Source organism: Ovis aries, chromosome 16 (genome assembly GCF_016772045.2).
Source record: "Ovis aries strain OAR_USU_Benz2616 breed Rambouillet chromosome 16, ARS-UI_Ramb_v3.0, whole genome shotgun sequence".
Classification (NCBI taxonomy): domain Eukaryota; kingdom Metazoa; phylum Chordata; class Mammalia; order Artiodactyla; family Bovidae; genus Ovis; species Ovis aries.
In genome coordinates, this window is record NC_056069.1 from 66,103,950 (window position 1) to 66,125,095 (window position 21,146).

Consider the following 21,146-nt stretch of genomic DNA (forward strand, 5'->3'; position numbering starts at 1 on the left):
TCGATCCCTGGGCCAAGAGGAACTCCTGGAGAGTGGCCACCCACTCCAGTATTCTTGCCTGGAAATTCCACAGACAGAGGAACCTGGCGGGCTACAGTTAACGGGGTCACAGAAGAGTAGGACCTAACTTAGTGACTAAACAATAACAAATAGTTGCTTTACAATGTAGGGTTAATTTCTGCTCACAGCAAAATGATTCAGTTATACCTCTATATGTCTGTGTGTGTATTTAGATTCTTTTCTATTGTGGTTTATCACGGGATACTGACTATAGTTCCCTGTGGTCTATAGCAGAACCTTCTTGCTTATCCATCTACACATAATAGTTTGCATCTGTTTATCTCAAACCCCCGTTCCATCCCTCTCCCACTCCACTCCCACCGGCAGCCACAAGCCTGGTCTCTATGTCTGTGAGTCTGTTTCCTGTTTTGCAGACAAATTCATTTGTGTCCTACTTTAGGTTCCACTTATAAGGAATATCATATGGTATTTTTCAGAGAGCACTAATTCTTCATAAGAAAGAGACAGTGATGGCAAGAAATTCCATTGGAACTGGTGAAAAAAATTATTGTGAAAGGTGCTGATAGGTAAAAGCTTATTTATTAAGGACATTTTTCTTTAATAAAAAAGAAATGCAATGAATTTTTATAAAATACTGACTTAAAGAATTAACACAAAGTGGATCAAGAAAGCATTGTTTAAGAAAAGATTGAAGATCAAACCACTGTGAGATCCCCAGATTAGAGTTTATATTTGAAAACATAGGTAAGGATTAATAAACTGTGGAAAATTCTGAAATGGGAATACCAGACCACCTAACCTGCCTCTTGAGAAATCTGTATGCAGGTCAGGAAACAACAGTTAGAACTGGACACGGAACAACAGACTGGTTCCAAATAGGAAAAGGAGTACGTCAAGGCTGTATAGTGTCACCCTGCTTATTTAACTTATATGCAGAGTACATCATGAGAAACGCTGGACTGGAAGAAACACAAGCTGGATTCAAGATTGCCGGGAGAAATATCAATCACCTCAGATATGCAGATGACACCACCCTTATGGCAGAAAGTGAAGAGGAGCTAAAAAGCCTCTTGATGAAAGTGAAAGAGGAGAGCGAAAAGTTGGCTTAAAGCTCAACATTCAGAAAACGAAGATCATGGATCCGGTCCCATCACTTCATGGGAAATAGATGGGGAAACAGTGGAAACAGTGTCAGACTTTATTTGGGGGGGCTCCAAAATCACTGCAGATGGTGACTGCAGCCATGAAATTAAAAGACACTTACTCCTTGGAAGAAAAGTTATGAGCAACCTAGATAGCATATTCAAAAGCAGAGACATTACTTTGCCGACTAAGGTCTGTCTAGTCAAGGCTATGGTTTTTCCTGTGGTCATGTATGGATGTGAGAGTTGGACTGTGAAGAAGGCTGAGCACCGAAGAACTGATGCTTTTGAACTGCGGTGTTGGAGAAGACTCTTGAGAGTGCCTTGGACTGCAAGGAGATCCAACCAGTCCATTCTGAAGGAGATCAGCCCTGGGATTTCTTTGGAAGGAATGATGCTAAAGCTGAAGCTCCAGTACTTTGGCCACCTCATGCAAAGAGTTGACTCATTGGAAAAGTCTCTGATGCTGGGAGGGACTGGGGGCAGGAGGAGAAGGGGACGACAGAGGATGAGATGGCTGGATGGCATCAGTGACTCGATGGACGTGAGTCTGAGTGGACTCCGGGAGATGGTGATGGACAGGGAGGCCTGGCATGCTGCAATTCATGGGGTTGCAAAGAGTCGGACACGACTGAGTGACTGAACTTAACTGAATTTGCTCATAGAAATTTCGTGAGGTTAGAGAAAAAGCAAGTTCTCTGCGTTTGGCCTAATGCTTTGCCACACCTCTGAAACTGCACGGGTCTTCTTTTTTGTATCTTTTTTTTTTTTTTTTTTTTTGAGAATTTGCTTCAAACCAAAAAGTAAAGCTGTGATGCAGAAACCTGATCGAAAAGATGCTGAGACATCAAGACACTTCTTTGATCTTCATTAATCCCCTCCCTACAAGGTCCATGTACTAACCATTGATCACAGACAGCAAGAAACATGGTGTGCAGCTGCTTCTGGAACTCTCTACCATGCCACACAGTTGAGCAACTGGATTTCTTAAAATACATCAATGTTGATTACAAGACAGAGCAACACATCATACTGGTCATTTTCAGGAAACACAAAACTAAGACTCTCTCAATAAAATAACATGTTGTGTTAAACCAATGGTTAGATAACTTTATACATATATTCTGGAAAGATATATTCATTTCTTTATCACTAATAACTGTGTATGGCAATTCATCTCTATCCCTCTGGATTAGTTTTGACTGAGTGACAGAAAACCCCAAATAGCAGTGGCTTATTGGGGCTTTCCTGGTGGTTCAGAGATAAAGAATCTACCTATTAATGCAGGAGATGTAAGAGAGCCAGGTTTGATCCCTTGTTGGAGAAGATCCCCTGGAGGAGGGCATGGCAACCCACTCCAGTATTCTTGCCTGGAGAATCCCAAGGACAGGGGAGCCTGGCAGGCTAGATCCATGGGGTTGCAAAGAGTTGGACACAACTGAGTGACTGAACAGCAGCAACAAGGCGTGAGATTGAGGTCTGTTTACTTCTCGTGTAAAAGGCATCTGGCACTAGCTGTCGGGGCTCCCAGGCACACCCACGGAGTTGCCGCTCCATCCTCAGCAGGGGACTCCTGCATCAAGGTCTGTGGCGTCCCAGTCGTCACACACTCAGCCCAGCCAACGGAAAGGAGAGGAGTGCACTGGAACTTGGACAAAGATTTCTCTTACTCATCAGAACCCGGCTGCATGGCCGTGTCTACCTGCCAGGGAGGGGGAGGAATTCAGTTTGTCTTCTAAATAGCCATTTGCCCAGATAGAAATGAAGGGTTTTCTACAGGGGAATGGGGGCAATGACAAGTCTCTTCCATGCCAGGCCCCTTAAGATTAGGGTGGTCTTATTTGAGAAAGAGTTTATTTTTAAATATATAGAGTCACTCCATCCAAATACTACCGAATCAGCCCTTATGATGTATGAGGCACATTAAAACATACTGTAGTATAAAGTATGTCACACAGGCACGCAGTTGTGTCTGACTCTGCGACCTCATGGACTGTAGCCCTCCAGGCTCCTCTGTCCATGGGATTCTCCAGGCAAGAATACTGGAGTAGGTAGCCATTCCCTTCTCCAGGAGATCTTCCTGACCCAAGGATCGAACCCAGATCTTCTGCATTATGGAGAGATTCTTTACCATCTGAGCCACCAGGAAATACAGTTGATTTGCAAACTTGTGTTTAATTTCTGCTGTACAGCAAAGTGGTTCATATATATATGTGTGTATCTATATATATGCTTTTTCATATTCTTTTGCTTTATAATTTATCACAGGATATTGACTATAGTTCCCTGTGTTGTACAGTAGGATCTTCTTGTTTATCCATTCTGTCTATAAGAGTTTACATCTGCTGATCCTAACCTCCCAAAACTCAGGCTCATTCATAAGCAACAAGGAAACAGCAGTGAACAAAGCAGAAAAAAGAAAAAAAAAAAAAAAATCCCTGTCCTCATAGAGCTTAAATTCTCATAAGAGATTGCCGTGTCTTTACCCGACGTCAGAAAACTGTCTTTACAAAGAGCACACCAGCTGTGTTCTTTTGTGACTGAACTAAGAAATGGATGCAGTGTGTTTGGCTTACTAACCCCAGGGCCAATTAAAATATCTTGCCCTTTGACACATGCGGCTTCAAGGGCAGGAGAAAAATATCATTCAAACAAAGAAAAAAGAAAATTAAAGATGATCCTCTCTGATTCCAGAACTGAATGTTCTCAAATTCTGTATCTGTTCAACTTTCAGCAGTGAAACAAAGAGATGGTGAGGTTAAGAGTCTCTGTGTCCTCCTCTACGATGACACAAGAGATTGCAGGGACTCGTGTGACACCTCTGGGTCTTTCGTGCCGTAACACTGTTCAGAGTGGGGATAGCACCTTTGGGCTCTCTGCGTCACTTGGGCTTATTGTTTGGTGCCACTAATCAGCTCAGGATGATTAGAAACAAAGGGATGCTGTTACCAACCAGGGTTATTGGCCTCCTTATCAATAGAAATTGATCAGAGGCCGGACAAGGGATTTAGGCAGGGCTGTATGGGGGCCCGGCTGCAGCAGGAGGAAGTGAGAACTGGTGACAGCTTCCCTTGTCCCCTCGCTTCCTGTGGGGGGTGAGCTGGTTCCTTGCACGGGGTGAGGGCAGGGGAGTGTCCAGCGTTGGGCCGGAGGGGCGGCCTACGTGATCCACCCGCTCTTTCGCTGACATTGAATACAGGGGCGTGCTCAGCGCCTTACTTTTGCTCAGGGCTCTTCAGAGGTGGCAGTTGCATTTTTGGTCTGTCTTCCACCTTCTTGTCTATAATTTGCCCCAACAGTCAATACACGTGGTTATGTCTAGTCCTTTCTGGTTTCTTTGCATGTTGTTGCTGGAGGAGACATCTGTCCAGGTGCAAGCCCTGCAGCCAAGGGCCCCAGGTCTTGGTCTGTCCTGATGCTGTTCTGCTCTGGAAAGAAAAGGGAGGGATCAGGCTCAGATACAGTATCAGGAGCCCATGCGTTCCTCTCATGTTCATCACTAATCACCAGTTCATGGACTGCCCATTTTCCAGAATTCAGAGGAGGTGACGAGGTGATGGGAGGTGATGAGGCTTACTGGAAACTTCAGTTACTACTTTGATTCTATGTTTGTGAGACCAAGTATGTACATTGTTTGAACTACAATTTTCTCATCTACAATAAAACAAGAAAAAGAACATTACCTATTTCCAAATGCTGCTTTAAAAGTGAGTGAGTTGACTCATTGGAAAAGACTCTGATGCTGAGAGGGATTGGGGGCAGGAGGAGAAGGGGACGACTGAGGATGAGATGGCTGGATGGCATCACTGACTCGATGGACCTGAGTTAGAGTGAGCTCCGGGAGTTGATGATGGACAGAGAGGCCTGGCGTGCTGCAGTTCATGGAGTCGCAAAGAGTCGAATTGAACTGAACTGAACTGAACTGAACTGAACTGAAAGGAATCATAATATATGTATGAACCTTTAGTTAACCTTTTATAAATTAGGAGGTCATCAGTGTATTAATATTATTGAAATGGTGAATTCCTTAGCCAAGATTATTGAGCAGGCCAATCAAGGGGTTTCCCAGGTGGCAGAGTTGTGAAGAATCCACCTACCAATGCTGGAGATACAAGAGATATGGGTTCAATCCCAGGGTCAGGAAGATCCCCTGGAGGAGGAAGCAGCAACCACTCCAGTATTATCGCCTAGACAATTCCATGGACAGAGGAGCTGGCAGGCTACAGTCCTTGGGGCTTCGAAGAGTTGGACACAACTGAGTGACTGAGCAAGCTATTTTATAGTGAGTATGCACTTTGATTAATGTTATCGTCGAGAAAAGATAGATATTCAAAAATTTCTAATTCATTGCAGGTGTTTAGATAAGCTTAGCTGACCTTTCCCCAAACCTTGACAATTAGCGGCTGAAACGGGATATCCCTGTGAGAACACACGGTGTCCCTTTGCTGCTCGGATGAGACAGCCAGGAAACCCAACACCAAAGAGGACGCTGCAAAAGCAATTAAATTGGAGAGGGTGTCAGCCCACCATGCGACCAAACGGAAAAATCTCGGTAACAAGTGGTGCTTCGATTGGCCGTGAATCCCTGGGTTTTTACTGGGGAAAGCGCTGCACTTGTTTTCAGCAGACATAGTTCATATTTCTCCAGAGGAAAGTTTCCTTTTGAACTGAGTCTTCCAAAGTCATCAGGCTGAGCAGTCTTTTCACACTCTGGACTGTTCTAGCAGCTGTCATGGCTAAGCTAGAAAAGACTTTTTTTTTTTTTTAATCAAAGGATAATTGCTTTACAGAAGTTTGTCGTTTTCTGTCAAACCTCAATGTGGGTCAGCCATAGGTATACATATATACATATATTTGTCTGAGAAACACATGTTATGCTTTTATGGATGTGGTTGGGCCCTGCCACCAAATGAAGAGTAGGATTTGGAAAGGGAATGGAAAGTCTGTGGATGGACAGCAAAGAGAAGCTGAGAGGAGACTCACCAAGAGATGCAAGACAGTCCCTGATGATTCAAGAGAGGCTGTCCTGTATCTCCTGGTAATTCCCAGGGATCTTCTCTCCGCTGCCTGCCCTCCCATACGAGGGCTTCTCAGGCGGCTCGGTGGTAAAGAATCCGCCTGCCAAAGCAGCAGCCTCAAAACACGGGAGTGCGATCCCTGAATTGGGGAGCTCCCCTGGAGGAGGAAATGGCAACCTGCTCTGGTATTCTTGCCTGGGAAATCCAATGGATGGCGGAGCCTGGCAGGCTACAGACCATGAGGTTGCAAAGTCAGACGCGACTTAGTGCGTGCGAGCCTCCTTTCATGGGACAAACACAACATGGAACAACACAAAATTGTTCCGGCCTAGAGAGACAATGGCTCTGCCCTGCTTGTATAAGGCAGTGTTAGCGTTCATTGGTTGTTTCTTTGATGTTTCCTTTTGAAAGCGTGATGCCATTTCACCATAAGACCAGGATGAAACTTCTGCTCATCTAATCACATCATACCAGTTTCTTGTCAAAGAAAATTACACACTGAGTAGAGTGAGATGACTTTACTGTTTCATTTGTTGTGGTGTCATCAAGAGGTCAAATTAGTGTTGGTCAGTCACTCAGTCACATCCCACTCTTTGCGACCCCATGGCCTGTAGTCCTCCATGCTCCTCTGTCCATGGGATTCGTCAGGCAAGATTACTGGAGTGGGTCACCATTCCCTTCTCCAAGAGATCTTCCCAACTCACAGATTGAACCTGGGTCTCCTGCATTGCAGGCAAAATTTTTTTACCATCTGAGCCACCAGGGAAGCCCAGATTGGAGACCTGGAAACCTCAGGTGTAAAACCCCTAGATGATGGGGGAGTTGTATGCCAAGAGAGAAAGGGTTTAGACACATTGGCTTTAAAAGGCTACTGGGCAGGCCAGCATGATGTACTGGGTGTCCTTGATTTAGAATTCTAGAGCCCCCGAGAAACTGTCTCAGGAAGAAAATTAGAAGAGAAATAGGGTGTGGGTATTGGAGGGGTCATGCAGATGCTGGCAATCATTTGAGAACTTTGGAAGGGTGGTCCCTCCAGACCGGAGGGTGAGCTTCCTCTCAGGTTGCTGCTCTGTACCCACTGACCCCCTGGCCACTCTGGAGAGCATCCTGGTGACTTTGGGATCCGTGTGTCCCCTGGTGCTAGGTGGCCCTTCCAAGAAAGGTCTACTGGAGCAGTCCCTCCGGCTTCCCCCGACTGGAACCCCACCCCTGAAGGCTCCAGAACCACCCTCCCTGGATGTGGGTGGAGAGTTCGTATTGGCGAGTCTGGCCCTGAGGCAAACTCAAGGGCGCCAAGTGTTTTCCCACTGTGTTATCAGATTTCTGCATTTGGCGGAGATGATTCTGCCTGTTGTTGGATTACAACAGCCTGAAGTCTAAAGTGCTCGTTGAGCAGGACACACTGTTAGCAAGGAAGGAAATACTCCCCAGTAACAATTTAAAAGGAATTATCCTTATTATTGGATCTGCCAAAAGAAAGCAGTGGGAGGTGGGCGGATGGGGGATTAGAGAGACATGAACTTAACTTGAGTTCACAGGCTTAGTACTTTTTAAATGCTTTAAGTGCTGATTACCCAGGGAAACACAAAACCACCCCGGGCTTTAAGAGCTGGTCCTTAGTATTCCAAGCCTCTGGTGCTGCTCATAAGACTCCTGCAGCCTGCCACAGACGCACTACTGTTGTCGTGACCCAGGGCGTTTGCCAAGCTTTGCTTTCCATACCAAACATTGTCACCGATACTGTGACCCTAGATCCATCGTCTCCTGTGCTTGGGGAGAGATAACTGATAGAATTCTCCTCTCCCAAGAACGGTTCCTGGTTTGTCACCTCACACCACGAACTAAGTCATTTTCTCTGAATTTGTGATGAGGTTAAGTTGATTAATTAGATTAAAAAGACATTGACATACACTTGACATGGAAGTCACTCAGTCGTGTCCGACTCTTTGCGACCCCATGGACTGTAGCCTACCAGGCTCCTCCGTCTGTGGGATTTTCCAGGCAAGATTACTGGAGTGGGTTGCCATTTCCTTCTTCAGCAGATCTTCCCGACCCAGGGATCGAATCCAGGTCTCCGGCATTGTAGGCAGACGCTTTACCGTCTGAGCCACCAGCCAGTATTCAAATAGTCTTTAAGATGCACACAAGGTGACTTTTATTCAATTAAAATGTAGTAGCTCTTAAAATTCAAGATTATGGACAGACAAATGTATCTCCACTAAATACTAACCATGAATTTTTAAAGTAAGTTTCTGTACTTTAACGATTACTGTTTCACAAAAAATGGACATGTTTAAATGTGCAGAGTAAGGTGGAGAGTAGGCTGGTATGAAATAACAGGGGGGTTGAGATCCCTGGGTACTTTGAGTTTTTAAGGTTTCTCATATGATTGTTTGTTTCATCAACTGAAATATTCCCAGAAGGACGTTTAGTGATGCTGACTCTGGTTATTAGGGTGTCAAAGACTGTGGAGACCCAGTGACTTAGGAGACATGGCAGAAGCCCAGGGGACCTTGATTCACAGGGAAGGTGTATTTTTCCTTGTCTTGCCCCAAACTTGATGTCTTAATGAACTGTGACTGCTATTGTTCCCAAGTATTGATTTTCCCATCTCCTGCTTTTATCAGCCACCCTTTGGAAAATTGCTGCTGCAGGCCCCTGCTCCAGAAGCAGCCCACGTGACTCACCATCCACTGACTTTCTCTCTCCCATTCATCTTAACGAGAGGGTTTCCAGCTTACTTCCATCATTTCAGAGCCTAACAGACTACTCCCGTCAGAACGAGCTTCAAGTAAGCATTACATGCAAACCGTATGGAATATACATCTTACTGTTAGTTTCAGAATCTTAAGACTGATTCTTACAGCTTTCCCTCTTTGTTCCTTCCCTACGGCTATTACCCAGCAGGAGAAACTCAGGTAGGCAAAAATATGTGTGTGTTCGTTGCTTAGTTGTGTCTAACTCTTTGTGACCCCGTGGACCATAGCCTGCCACGCTCCTCTGTCCATGGACTTCTCCAGGCAAGAATACTGGAGTGGGTTGCCATTGCCTTCTTTCAGGGTACCTTCCCCACCCAGGGATTGAACCCATCTCCTGCATTGGCAGGCAGATTCTTTACCATCTGAGCCACCAGGGAAGTCCAGACAAAAATAGATGACCAAATATCTTGTTTCTTGACGCAGAATACAACCTTCCTAGGAAGCATGCTCCCTCTTCATGCTTAGATGTGGACAGTGACCAATTGTGCGGTGATGCATAATTACCCTGCGTTCTGTTCTCTGTTGATCTGATTCTCTGCCTATGGAACAGAGGACATTTCACTTCCTGTTTGCTTTAGAGCCACAGGATCTTAGTGCAATAACAAGAAAATGTCTAACAAGATAAATATCATTTTTGATCTGCTAACAAGATAATATAAGTTATATAATACCATAAAAACATAAAAATTGAGACAATCTGAGGAAATGCTTCTTGATAATAGGAAATATCTGATTAATAGAAAAGCACTCAGGGGGGTGGAGAGAAGTTCTAACACTCCGAACATTTCAAATTAGGTAAAAACCAGAAAAAATGAAGGCTGGGCTTTGGTTTATATCTGTGTATCTCTTGGGTTTTTCTTATGCAGATCACTCACTACAGAAGTGATAATATTCTACTTTAACTCTGAACCACATCATGTAATAAACAAGTTGTTGATGGCAGTGTTCTTCCAATATTAATGGCACTTTGCAATTTCTGAACCAAAGTCATCTTTGCAACACAGTTCAAAAGGGATGATTGTATTCAAGTTGGGACAATATGAAATGGACTAGTATACTCTGCCGAATGCAGTTTCTTCATATATATTTTACGTCTCTTCTTCATGACTTTAACGTTGACCCATGAAGCAACGTTGACGCATTTCTTCTGTTCAGGCCCTGAAGGTGCACAGGTAATTACATTAAAAACTTAAGAAGCCATCGCCTTCTGAAGGCTTGCATGTGTTTCTCTTGCTGCCCATGGTCTGCTGTTCTTGGCACACAGAGGCTCATGGGTTCACAGCAGCCTCTGCTCTACCAGGTGGAGGACATGGTCTGTTTGTCTCACTTCCCACGTTAATCATGTGCAAATTTTGGACTCTATTTTTGTGTTTAAAAGCAACACAGAAATGCAAAATAAAAAGTTAATGTCCTCTCTGTCTCTCTCATTAATCACCCATAATCCAGACTCTTAAATATTCAATTCAGGACCTCTGTTTTACTAATTTATGCACTCATGTAGACACTCAATGTGGTCTCAACTTAAATAGAATCATCCTATTTTTATTTTTCTGAAATTTGCTGTTTTCAGTTCACAGTATATCTTGGAGGTTTTTCCAGGCAAAAACGTCTGGATCAGTATCATTCATTTAAAAGACTCGGCAGTTTTCTTTGTGCTGACATTATTTATATAATCATTTTTAACCAATACAATATTGTAAAGTAATTAACCTCCAATTAAAATAAATAACTTTATATTAAAAAATAAATTAAAAAATAAAGGTATGAATGTTGGTTATTTTTCATTATTAACTTCTACCAAGAATGTTATAATAAACGTTCTTGTTTCTGCACTTTGTGCATCAGTATTAAGACTTAACTGTGAACATCCCCTGCATGGCAGACATCACTTCTCACACTTTACAAATACGACTTCTTAGTCCACTCAGCTTGTTTACGAGCTGGTTACTACCATCCCATGTACAGGGGACGAAACTGAGGCAGGGAGCATTTACTGACCTTGAAATCAGGACTTTCATCCCATTAAATGTTCTAATTGGTTATTACTGATTTACTTATTTTAAAAAATCCTATTGACTTTTGCATAGAAATCTCTTAACTAGTCTTTGCACTGAATTTACTTATCAGATTGAATAGTTTCAATGCATTGCACTGACCTTTTAAAACAGCTCTGTGGAGGTATAAGAAGTGAGTGGCTACCACTCCAGATTCGTGCATGAAGAATTCTGAACAGTTGTTGTTGAATCACACAAAGATGCTGGGATTCTTGGCCCCCGGAGGAGAAGAATTCAATCCGAGGCCAGAGATGAGGCTTGATCGCTCAGAGCTTTTGTGTAATAAAGTGTTATTAAGGTATAAAGGTGATAGAGAAAGCTTCTGATATAGGCATCAGAAAGGGGCAGAAATTGTACCCCCCCCTGCTAGCCTTCAGTTGGATGTTATATAGTCACTGCTGCTGCTAAGTCGCTTCAGTCGTGTCCGACTCTGAGCGACCCCAGAGATGGCAGCCCACCAGGCTCCCCTGTCCCTGGGATTGAAAGAAAGGAATGTCTTAAAACTCAGAAGAGCACCAGGCCCCTCACCCATAAGATGCATTTTGGGATAATCTTGGCACCAAATGGTTCATCCTGGGCCATAAAATGATTAGCTTGAATCTTGAAGAAGGGCAGATCACCATACAAATAGTTTCATTTACGTAGATTAGAGGAGCAATATCTGAGTATAACATACTGGTTTGTCAAGTAGGTTCTGAGCCGAAAGGCGGAACCGACTTGAAGACAGAGTTTGGGGTGAATGCATAGTACATTAGCATAGCTTAAGGCAAACATTTCCATAAGAATAAGGCATTGGTTATCGGCTTCACTTTCACTTTTCACTTTCCTGCATTGCAGAAGGAAATGGCAACCCATTCCAATGTTCTTGCCTGGAGAATCCCAGGGATGGGGGAGCCTGGTGGGCTGCCGTCTATGGGGTCGCACAGAGTCGGACACGACTGAAGCGACTTAGCAGCAGCAGCAGCAGCAGCAGCGTCTCTAGGTTTGAGAATAGTTAATTTCAGGTGAAACCAGGTGTCATTATGGCAACACAGGATTTTAAGAGAAACCTCCTTTTAAATTTGTATAGAGAAGGAAAAAAACTTCGCTAGTTTGTGTCTGACACGTGCAGACCCCTGGCCTTCCTGCCTGTTACCCTCTCAATTCCATGGACAGAGGAGCCTGGCAGGCTACAGTCCATGGGGTGACAAAGAATCGGACAGGACGGGGCGACTAACACTTCCACTTACATGCCATAAATTTCACCTGTTTTAAATGTACAACTCATTATTTTTAGTAGACTTATTGATGTACACAAAGCAGGCTTAGAAAATTCTGGGCCTCAGATAAGAGCCTCGCATCAGCTTGTAGTTAAAGCTCATCCTCACCCCTAGCTCCAAGCAACCACCAAAGTACTTTCAGTCTCTACAGAGGTGCCTTTTCTGGACATTTCATTTAAATGTGGTCATACAATAAGCAGCCCTTTGTGTCTGGCTTCTTTCATTTGGTGTAATAGTTTTGAAGTTCATTCATGTCATAGCATTTGTTCCCTTTTATTACTGAGTATAATTTCATTATGTGGATAAACTCTATTTTTCCATCCACTAGTTGATGGGCTTTCGCGTTTTCCAGGTTTTGCTTATTGTGAATGATGTTGCTATAAACATTGCATGTAGGTCTTTCGCAGTGACTGTAGTCTTGAAATTAAAAGATGATTGCTCCTTGGAAAAAAATGCTATGACAATCTGAGATAGTGTTTAAAAAGCAGAGACATCACCTTGCCAACAATGGTCCATATAGTCAAAGCTATGATTTTTCCAGTAGTCATGTACAGATGAGAGAGTTGGACCACAAAGAAGGCTGAACACTGAAGAATTGATGCTTTCAAATTGTGCTGTTGAAGAAAACCCTTGAGAGTCTCTTGGACTTCAAGGAGATCAAACCAGTCAATTCTAAAGAAAATCAGCCCTGAATATTCATTGGAAGGACTGAGGCTGGGCTGAAGCTTCAATACTTTGGCCTCCTGATGCAAAGAGTCAACTCATTGGAAAAGACCCTGATGCTGGGAAAGATTGAAGGCAAAAGGAACAGGGGGTAGCAGAGGATGAGGTCATTGAATAGCATCACTGAATCAACGGAAATGAAATTGAGCAAACTCTGGGAATAGTGGAGGACAGGCAAGGTAGTTGAAGATGTATGTTGCATTTCTCTGCCAGTTTCCAAACTCCACTATTGAAACAATATGTAGCTTTTGGAAGCTTTTCAAAGGCAGCTGCCGTGATTTCCGCTGTTTCAGGTTTTGTTTCGATAATGTTCTCTTTGGCTCTTACCTGAAATTTGCTGGTGAGATTTTAGGGACTATCTTCTTTTTGGTCACTTATATTTTATCCGTATTTTGTATACAATATATGTTTAGGTTAAAATCTCTCATTTTGATCTCAAAAAGGAGCTTATTTTTCCTTATTAAAATGTTGGCAATGAAAGTACACCATTGTTTTATAGATGAAAAATCAAGGTTTAAAGAAGTCGAGGGAGGGAGGGAGAGAGAGGTTGGCCAAAGTGTTCAAACTTTTAGCTGTGAGATAAAAAATCTAAGGATCTAAGTATAGCCTGATGCCTGTAGTTGATAACACTGTATCCTATAAGTGAGATTTGCTAAGAGATAGAGCTTAAATGTTCTCAACAAAAGGAGCAGGAGGAGAAAGGAAAGCAAGTTGAGCAACTTTTCTACAATGCTAGCCTATAAATGATAAACATCACACTGAGCTCTCTCCAAACCCTAAACTCTTAACTGTGCTAGAATCAGCCACTTCAAGATAATTATCAACTCTTCCCTTGTTGGCAAAATCAATCATCTGGTTTTGCAAAGAAATTCTTAAATTATCTAGGAATAAAGTTGCTAGCATTCCTTTTTGTTTGTTTGCTGGTGGTTGAGTTAGTAGGAGGAAGACAGGACATTAGAAGGAAAGAGAAAAGGAGGAAAGACCCGGGTGTGGAGAGAGCCTGTGCATTGAAGTCAGATCAGACACCCCACCCCCTCACTTGAGTCCCTGCTTACGCCAGTGTCTGAATCATTACACCCACCATGTCCCTCCTTTCATTTGGGCATGTCATGCTTTTCTCTCCAGACTTAAATCATGAACAAGAAGATGGCAGACTAATCCATTACTCATCTATTGTGGATGTGAGCAGGTTCTGAAGTTTCTGGATGGTGTCAGATAACACGAAATCCGATGAGAAAGTCCTGTATTTTTTACCTTGGAAGGTCCCTCCCATCACAGCTGTCACTCACTGGCTCTCCCGTGTAACACACCACGGTATTGTGGCCACAGGGACACCAGAGAGTCCAGAGCCCTCTCTGGATGCTGCCACCACTGCAGCTGTGTCTACCCCAGGGGTCTTCACACAGGATGGATCTCTTCGGGGACCACAGCATAGATGCTCCTTTACTGTAGACAGTGATGGGCAAGGCTAACAGAATGAAGAAGGGAGGTGGTGACCCTGTCTCTGCGGGGACCGTCCCCAGTGGCTAAGATTCCCCTAACTTAGCTGTGTTCTCTGACCAAGCACAGAGCCGCCTCTCTGTATCTCATTAAATAGACCCAACTCCATCCCAGGATTCCCTATGCTCTCCTATCTTCTCCTTCCTCAGAAGCTAGATCGATTAGGAAATGAATTGACATGAATTCACACTGAAGCATGACTTTATACATTAAGTCAAGGCATATTAAATCATTTCCATAAATATATAAGGGCTTTAAAGAATCTGACTGCCAACGCAGGAGATGTGGGTTCGATCCCTGGGTCAGGAGAATCCCCTGGAGAAGGAAATGGCAGTCCATTCCAGTATTTTTGCCTGGAGCATTCAGGGGACAGAGGAGCGCGGTGGGATACCGTCCATGGGGTCACAAAAGAGTCAGACACGACTGAGCGACTAAACAACAACAATAATGGCAAAAACAGGCAAATGGCAGGAATTTTACATGGTTTGTGCTAATAATTAAACTCATGACTATAATCCACATGTAATTCTAGGTTTATGTTATATTTTGTTTGGTTCCAATATTGATATAGAATCATCTTTGTCAATTCCAGCATTACCAAACGTAATTAATATACTTAATTTTCCAAATCTGCAAATAATTTCAAAATGTCAAATCCTATCAAACAAGGGTTCAAATTTTGGAATCTTCTCATAGCATAATGCTATCTCAAGTCTGTGATATGCAATCCAAACACAGCCTGAATAAATTACTAAATTGAGAGTCACAGTAAGTCTCTTTCTAAAAAGTCAAAGTATTTTAATATTCTAGATATTGATTTTAACATCTCTGAGCTAAGCACCAGCTTCACAAAAGGGTTCCAGAGACTTGCTTTATTTTAAGCAGGTTTAGAAGAATCCATATGTGTAAATACACAGAGAGAATAAACTGGATTCTCTAACAGTAATATAGACTATTTTCTTAAACTCTGTCTCTTAACTGAACAAATAATTATACACACACACACACACACACACACACACACACACACACACACACTTTCCTCTGAATCCCTTGGAATTTTAACAAAAATGCTAAAGATACCCTCAAGGAAAATATGTGTCTACAAAGGAGTTGAAAGGAGACAAAATGGCTTTGAAAACAGAATGACTGAACATCTCCATCCCTTAGAAGTTTAAGAAAGAAAGTAAATGATAAATAAACCAAATGAACAGCCAGGAAGAAGCCGGAGAAGGCAGTTGGAGATCCGCAGTGCCTTTCTCTGCCAGTTTGCAAGCTCCGCTGTGAAACATGTAGCTTTTGGAAGGCAGCTACCTTGGTTCCTGCTGTTTCAGATTTTGTTTCCACAATGTTCTCTTTGGCTCTTACCTGAAATTCCTTGGTGAAATTTTAGGGCCTATCTTCTTCTCTGTCACCTCTATTTTATTCATATTTTGTATACCAAATATGTTTGGATTAAAATCTCTCGTTTCGATCTCAAAAACTAACTTGCTTTCCCTTACTAAGAAGTTGGCAATGAAAAGATCTTCCTGAAACCAAAGATTCTGATGCGATTCTGGAACTAGGCCATAGTTCATTCTTCTAATGACTTTGAAGTCGATGACAATAGTTATGCTAATGGAAATATTGATTTGAGTGGAAAACTCTTTTGAAAATGTACACATCATAACTAATATTAATTTTCAAAATTCCTTTGAATTCCATGAACTTTAGTGTGAAATATTGAACTTAGTGAATAGAGTAAGAGATATTAAAACATGTTGCTTTACCAAAAACCACATTGAAACAGTGTTTGTCATTCTCTCACCCCCAAAGTTTTGTGACTAACTTTTCAATTTCAAAAGAAGCTCTATGAACATCTGTTGAAAAACTCAAATACTTTTTCTTTCCAAAGGCCCCTTTCATAAATGATAATTCACTGACATAGAAATGCAGCCAAATGCACCATTTGGGAGAGAATAATATGTAAAGGGGTTAGCGCTACAAGCTTCAAACCCTTACAGAGGAAAACCAGGAGTTGACTGGGGCAGGATTTGAAAGATGACAATGTAAATCTCGCTCTAGGCTTGTACCCTTCTAAGACTGTGCTTCCCTCGGAAGCCTTGACGATGCTGAGAACTAGCAGTGCCTGTATCTCCACCACTACCGCCTTCAGCAAACAACCACCACCTTGAATAGGCGCGTAAAACTAAAGCGATAATTTTCTCATTAAGTAAAGAAACGTGTACACACAAATTTATATTGCATGTATCCCTGCAGTTGTTGCTGTTGTTGCTTCGTCACTAAGTTATGTCCTCTTTCGTAACCCCATGTTTGCCCGCCAAGGCTCCTCTGCCCAAGGGATTTTCCAGGCAAGAATACTGGAGTGGGTTGCCATTTCCTTCCTCAGGGGGAGCATTTCTGCACTGTTTGTGGGAATGTAAGTCAGAGTAGTCACTATGGAAAAGAGTATGGGGTTCTTAAAAAACGAAAACTACCATATGATCTAGTAATTCTCCCTCTAGTATATACCAAAGTGTATGAAATCGCTGTCTTTGAGAGAGAGCTCCACCCCCATGTACATTTGCCGCAGTATTCCAAAACTGAAGCATGGAAACAAGCTAAGTGTCCATTGACACACGAGTGGATAAAAAAGATGTGGGTATAATATTAATACAGTGCAATATTGCTGCTGCTTAGTTGCGAGTTGTATCAGACCCTTTTGCAACCCCACGGACTGTAGCCAGCCAGGCTCCTCTGTCCATGGGACTTTCCAGGCAAGAATATTGGAGTGGGTTGCCATTTCTTTCTCTAGGGGATCTTCCCGACCCAGGGGTCAAATTCATGTCTCCTGCATTGACAAGTGGGTTCTTTACTACTGAGCCACCAGGAACACATATAAATATTGTTTATACGTATAAATAAATATATTTGCATTTTTACGTGGAGGAATTTTTATCTTGAGTGTGTTAGAAGCAGTCACTGATTTCATGGTTCTACAAAGTCCTGTTTTTGCTATAAGTGAAAGTGAAAGTCACTCAGTCATGTCCTGCTCTTCGCCACCCCATGGAGAATTCTCCAGGTCAGAAGACTGGAGTGGGTAGGCTTTCCTTTCTCCAAGGGATCTTCCCAGCCCAGGGATTGAACCCAGGTCTCCCACATTTCAGGCATATTCTTTACCAGTTGGGCCACAAGGCAACCTACAAAATTGGGGAAAACATACCAAATCAAACTTCCCACCTAGTGGAAAACAGCTTCTCTCCACTTAAAGAAGATCCTATTTGACTTCACACATTCTGCACACAAATACTCTATAATCTGTTGTTGTTGTTGTTTAATTTCTAAGTCGTGTCCTACTCTTTTACAACCCCGTGAACAGTAGCCCACCAGGCCCCTCTGTCCATGAGATTTCCAGGCAAGAGCATGAGTGGGTTGCCATTTTCTCCTCCAGGGGATCTTCCTGACCCAGAGATCAAACCTGAGTCTCCTGCATTAGCAGGCGAGTTCTTTATCCCTGAGCCATCAGAAAAGCCCACATAATCTGTACATGGTGCTTAAGATGCAGCAAATCTAAGAACCAGCCATTCTCTGAAACAGTAATTGCAGAAAGTAGCATTTACATTTCCCTGGTAGCTCAGCTGATAAGGAATCCATCTGTAGTGCAGAAGACCCTCGTTCGATTCCTGGGTTGGGAAGTTTCCCTGGAGAAGGGATAAGGCTGCCCACTCTAGTATTCATGGGCTTCCCTGGTGGCTCAGACTGTACAGAATCTGCCTGCAATGAGTGAGACCTAGGTTCGATCCCTGGGTTGGAAAGATCCCCTGGAGGAGGACATGGCAACCCACTCCAGTATTCTTGCCTGGAGAATCCCATGGACAGAGAAGGCTGGCGGGCTACAGTCCATGGGGTCTCAAAGAGTCGGACACGACTGAGCGACTAAGCACAGCACAGCACAGCGTGTGCATTGTGGGGCTAGTTTTTTGCAGGGCACACTGCTCTCAAGGATTATTTCTTTATGTAACTGATGGTGCTTAGCCATTTATCCAATCCCCATCAAGGAGTCCAAGAGAGTGGGCTCAGAAAACGCAGCTGGAGTGTCATGGTGAGGTTCATCTTATAGCACCAAACAGCCATTCTCACTTGATGATGAATCTCCAGCAATGTCAAAAAGGGTGTCTGGAAGAAGACATGCTGTATGATGCCACCTATATATAAACTCTGAAAAAGTCAAACTCATAGAAATGAAGAGCAGAATGGTAGCTACCAGTGGCTGGTGGGGCCGGGGGGTGGGGCAGGCAGTGGTGGGGAGTGGGCATTGAGATCCTGGTCGGGGGGTGGGGCAGGCAGTGGTGGGGAGTGGGCATTGAGATCCTGGTCAAAGGATCCAAACTTCTAGTTAGCAGATGACTATATCCCGGGAACTAATGTAGAGCACGGTGATAATAGTTAATGATATTGCATTGTGATGAGAACGTTGCTCAGTTGTGTCAGACTCTTTGCAACCCCATGGACTACACAGTCCATGGAATTTTCCAGGCCAGAATACTGGAGTGGGTAGCCTTTCCCTTCTCCAGGGGGTCTTCCTAACCCAGGGACCGAAGCCAGGTTTCCCACATTGCACGCGGATTCTTTGACAGCTGAGCCACAAGGGAAGCCCCTATATTGCATTATATACTGGGAAATTGCTAAGATATTACATCTTAAGTATGCTCACCACAAAAAAGAAGTGATAATTATGTGATGTTGTGTGGGTGTTAGCTAATGTTATGGTGGTAATCGTTTTTCAACATATAAATGTATCTAATCAACTGCGTGTACACCTTAAACTTATACAATATTATGTGTCAATTCCATCTCAGTAAAGCTGGGGAAAATAGTGTCTGAACATGTGAACTTAATGATTCCTTATGAGTTCAGGTTTCAGTGCCCCCCGCCCCATGTTGCATATACTGGTCGTGTTCAAAAGTCATGTGTAAAAAGTGAATGGGGCTTCCCTTGTGGATCAGCTGCTAAAGAATCCACCTGCAATGTGGGAAACCTGGGTTTGATCTCTGGGTTGGGAAGATCCCCTGGAGAAGGGAAAGGCTACCCACTGCAGTCTTCTGGCCTGGAGAATTCCATGGAATGTATAGTCCATGGACTTGCAAAGAGCCGGACACAACTGAACTGAACTGAAAAAGTGAACTGCTCTCAAAAACAGACAAAAGGATCAATGGAACAGAATATAGAGCCCAGAAATAAACCCACACAGCTACGGTCAATTAATATATAGCAATGGAGGCAAGGATATATCATAGGGGAAAAGGCAGTCTCTTTAACAAGTGGTGTTGGAAAAGATGGACAGCTGCATCAGTGCAATTAAAACATTCCTCCATATCTCACACAAAAATAAAGTTGAGTTGGTTTGAAGTCCTAAATATAAAACGTGACACCGTAAAACTCCTTGAGGAGAACACGGGCAAAGCATTCTTGGGCATAAATCATAGCTGTATTTTCTTCAATCAGTCTCCCAGGGCAAGAAAAGCAAAAATAAACAAACGGGGTCTCAGTTCAGTTCCATTCAGTCGCTCAGTCATGTCCGACTCTTTGTGACCCCATGAGTCACAACACTTAAAAGCTTCTGTAGCACAAAGAAAATGATTGTCAAAATGAAAAGACAACCCAGGGCAAGAGGGTGTCTGGAGAAAGACATATCATGTGGCATTCCTTATATGTGGAGTCTAAAAAACAGTGTAAATGAATCGATATACAAAACAGAAACAGACTCACCAACACAGGAAACAAGCTTAGAGTTACGAAAAGTTAAAAAAAAAAAGAAAGTTTTAGTTGCTCAGCTGTATCCAACTATTTGCAACCCCATGGACTATAGCCCACCAGGTTTCTCTGTCCATGGGTTTTCCTAGGGAAGAATACTGGAGTGGGTTGCCGTTTCCTTCTCTGGGGGATTATCCTGATCCAGGGGTTGAACCTGGATTTCCCACATTACAGGAAAATTCTTTACCATCTGAGCCACCAGGGAAGCCCTACCAAAGGTGGAGAGAGACCGGTTCACTCAGTCCAGTCGCTCAGTCATGTCCGACTCTTTGCGACCCCATGAATCGCAGCACACCAGGCCTCCCCGTCCATCGCCAGCTCCCGGAGTTCACTCAGATTCACGCCCATCGAGTCAGTGATGCCATCCAGCCATCTCATCCTCGGTCGTCCCCTTCTCTTCCTGCCCCCAATCCCTCCCAGCATCAGAGTCTTGTCCAATGAGTCAACTCTTTGTGTGAGGTGGCCAAAGTACTGGAGCTTCAGCTTTAGCATCATTCCTTCAAAAGAAATCCCAGGGTTGATCTCCTTCAGAAAGGACTGGTTGGATCTCCTTGCAGTCCAAGGGACTCTCAAGAGTCTTCTCCAACACCACCGTTCAAAAGCATCAGTTCTTCGGCACTCAGCCTTCTTCACAGTTAGGAGTATGGAATTAACAAACTGCTAAATGTAAAAGAGGTAAGCATCAAGGACTTAATGTCTAGCAAAGGGTATTATATTTAATATCTTATAATAACCTGTAATAGAATGTAATCTGAAAAAAACTGAACCACCATGCTATACACCTGAGATTAACACAATGTTGCAAGTTAATTATCCTTCAATTTAAAAAAATTAGACTTGTGATATCACTATCTGTCTTTTGACAAATTTTTTGTTT